Raw genomic sequence first — 4,132 nt, forward strand, 5'->3', positions numbered from 1 at the left:
CCGTCTCACAGTATAAACCCGTATTACCGCCACCACCGCCTCACAGTATAAACCCGTATTACCGCCATCGCCGTTTCACAGTATAAACCCGTATTACCGCCACCACCGCCTCACAGTATAAACCCGTATTACCGCCACCACCGCCTCCCTCCATTTTAGTTCCCTGGACTCCCCCTCCCACTTGTTCTGTGAGTATGTCGTCTGTCTCGCCACTGGTGCTACCATAACGGTCTATATTAAGAACGAAGAAAGTTACAACACACGCGAGATTGAACCTAAAACATATATATCTACATCAGACAGCTGTTACGTCTTTCTAGGGCTCATCGGTGATGAGTTGGGGACCTAATTGGTCTAAACTACTCTTGAAACAGAAGGAGAATAGGGCGGGACTGCCTTAAATGCATTAATTAAAAACCAGAGCAGTACTGGTTAATTTGGAATGTATAATGTGTAAAACGTGTATTTTATGAACCGCTCCCTGCTAAAAAGAGATACGTGTGGCCGTTAAGGTTACGGCAAACCTCGGGGACTAAGAATTCCACAAGCGGAGTCCACCAACTTGTATTTTGAAAGATAAACGCAAAAGCCTCACACATTATCGCACCTATACAATTTTGAAATGGATACAGTATGCCTGAAATATATCCCACTGCGCAATACAGGTGTTTCGTCTTCGTAGGCCTCTAGGGGCCAAACAGGCAAAAATTCAAATTGGTTTTAACAACTGTTGATACAGAAGGGCAGATACAGATAGGTTAAACCCTGTTTTTTATTGATTTAAAAACATGCAGTAATACGTTTAAGGATCCCCGTACTTTAATTGTACGGTGCAACTACATTTATGCATTGGTCACTGTTTTCCCGACTTTAGTTAATGTTGGATAAATCATTTATGAAAAGAAAACTAAAATCCAAAATGGAACTCTCTAATGTTTTGCCTGGTGTGGGACAGGATACCGAAGAGATATAGAGCATATATATGCGATTTAGGGAGTAGTCTAGTTCAACCAGACGCTTGATCAGCTGTTATTAGCTTGTGCCGACAACAAGAGCCTGGTTGAACGAGACTATTTAGGGAGCGGATCCTTGTAATTTCGAAGATATGGAGCTATTTACCTTCAGTTATAGAGTGCATTCGTACAGTACATCTGTATGGAAATAATTAGGACTCCTTGTCTAGAGTGCTTCATTATCGCCGGTCCTCGTCCCGGCGTCAGAAAAAAATATAGACTTAAGATGGAGAGTTCCATCGTCCTGTCTTATCTCCAAAGAAGAAGAGTTCCAGTTCGAACGGTTGATACTACAGTTATAAGGACTTCTGTAAAGGTTATATTACCATGTACAGGTATTATGATTTGTCGGGGATTGAGAAAATAATGTAACTGCTATAATAATTTGTAAAGCAAGCCCCTGGAAACCTGGGAATTTTGATTTGTGCCTCTATTTAAGAACGCGACATAATTGTGATTCACCCAATGCATGCAATATTTAGGATCTTTGTATATTCTTTCTACTTTCTAGCAACCTTTCTGCACCCTATAGCGCCTCTCTTGACATTTCCCCGCTTTCGTCTGTAGTGATAGATGTTCGCCTGAGTAGGAAAGGCAATGGGTTCTGTCCCCAGACTGGGACATACCAAAGTGATTAAAAATGGAAGCTGTTATTTCCTGCTTCATCACCATTTTCTAAAATAAAACAAAAACGAAACATAGCATTAAAAGGATACATTATAAATGGTTAAAATTTCAGCAAATCCATCAATATGGGATATCAAAGGCCGAAGACACCTTAAATATTTTAAAGATAACGTGGTGAGTTCGATTGTTTTTGAATTCTATGTAACAGAGGTCATTATTTTTTCAATGCCTCTACTAAGAGTCGAACCCGGGACCTCTGGCTTACTAGTCTTACGCTCTACCGAATGAGCTAAAGAGAAATTCTCCCTAGCCGAGACGGTAAGAAGCGGCTAGTATTTTACCAGGGTGACATACTCCCCCTTTAAGAAAGAACTCGTCCCGAGTTTTCTAGGGGTCATAGAGTTTCCTTTGCCACTATCGCAGAGTATTTTTGTCAATATTACCCGGGTCCCTACGTGGGCGCCAATGTAACAGAGGTCATTAGTTTTTCAATGCCTCTACTAAGAGTCGAACCCGGGACCTCTGGCTTACTAGTCTTACGCTCTACCGAATGAGCTAAAGAGAAATTCTCCCTAGCCGAGACGGTAAGAAGCGGCTAGTATTTTACCAGGGTGACATCTATATTTTTGTAAATATCCCCCACTGGATAATATATATATATACATATGTGGCGTCACTTACATTACATGTATTCAGGTTAACAGAGCTTTGATTGAACACATACATTTCGACATTTTGATTTAGATCAGTTGAAATAGATGCCTCGGCTTTGAAGTATATATCTAGATATGAACTGTTTGTGATTTCACCTATATGCCGCCACCATCTATCACCGCCTACGGATCTTTAAGATAGCGATCACGATGGCGTGCATTCAGGTGCAAATTGACGAGGAATGGTTCAAGTGATGATTGTTTGTCTGTCGATTTAGCGTGACTGCTGCCAATAAGTCCCGAGATAACTCGAGCGTCTGGCCAATAAGTCCCGAGATAACTCGAGTATTCCTGACCATCTGTTCCAAGCGTTGTCAGTTTAGTCTAGAGACCTCACAAGGGATTGTTAATCAATGTTAAATATGAAAATGTGTTTTCTGTTAAAATGTACTTACTGATAAAATAATCAATATTCTATTATTAATACAAACTATCATATTTCTCGCAACATGTTTGATATATTTCATATTATATTTCATCAAGTTTTTTGTCAAGTTGACTACGCATTTTTTTTTATATGACTGTGTGTCAGTTTGTTATAACGATTGGCATACGAACACGGATGATAGATTATTGTAAAACGTTTTGAAGATGTAGATTCTTGTCGAATGGATTTGAGAACGAAAACAAGTAACATTGGACTGAAAACAGGCTTTACCACTTGTCTTTATATTTCTCCGTTTTTCCATCCCTCCTTTACTGTCACAGATAGCTGTCACAAACTCTATCGTCTGGAAATATCGGGAAAGTTATTGGACTGGTTAATTAACTATGTTACTTATAAATCTCAACAAGTTTTTATTGAAAATAGTAGATCTTCTGTTAAGAGAACAAATGCAGGAGTACCTCAGGGTTCGGTTCTTGGCCCATTGCTGTTTATACTATATATTAATGACATAACTGATAATATAGAAAGTCTATCAAAACTTTTTGCTGATGACACCTCTCTTTTGTGTTCGGATAAATCACCACAAGTAATTGAACAAAAATTAGTAATGATCTCGTAAATAGAGGCTTTACTTATTTCTAATATTGATCTTGATCACCTCATTGAAATTAACTTTAATAATGTAAGTATTGAATTTGTTGAAGCACCTGGGAGTATTCATCAATGCTAACTGTAAATGGACCTATCACATTGATAATATATGTAAAAAAGTAGTTAAACAATTAAGTGTCCTCCGTAAATTGAAATATACCCTGAACCGACGTACACTGAATAAAATATATAGAACATTTATACTTCCTATTCTAGAATATTGTTGTGAACTTTGGGATGGTTGTTCTATTACTGATTCAGACAAATTAGAAAAAATACAACTTGAAGCTGGACGTATTGTCACTGGTTTACCGTCGTTTACTAGTAGACAATCTATATACAATGAAACTGGATGGGATTCTCTAGCCCATCGGAGATCCCGTCGAAAACTTCAATTATTTTTTAAAATCCACAATAATATAGCCCCTAACTATCTCAACACTCTACTCCCTTCCCTTGTCGATAACTCTCACTATAATCTTCGAAACGTTGAAAACTACAACCTACCTAACAACAGACTTGAATTATCTAACGTATCCTTTTTTCCTTCTACTGTTAGACTGTGGAACCAGTTACCTACTAGTATACGACGTAGTGCCACGTTCTCATCATTTAGAAACGCCATTCAAGACGTAAACTTGCCGCTTGTACCAAACCCCTTTTTCTATGGTGATAGGAAAAATAATATTTTGCATACAAAATTAAGAAACCGTTCTAGTACTTTGAAAAGTGACCTGTTT

The sequence above is a fragment of the Mizuhopecten yessoensis genome, unplaced genomic scaffold, assembly GCF_002113885.1.
Source record: "Mizuhopecten yessoensis strain PY_sf001 unplaced genomic scaffold, ASM211388v2 scaffold1375, whole genome shotgun sequence".
In the NCBI taxonomy this organism is placed as follows: Eukaryota; Metazoa; Mollusca; class Bivalvia; order Pectinida; family Pectinidae; genus Mizuhopecten; species Mizuhopecten yessoensis.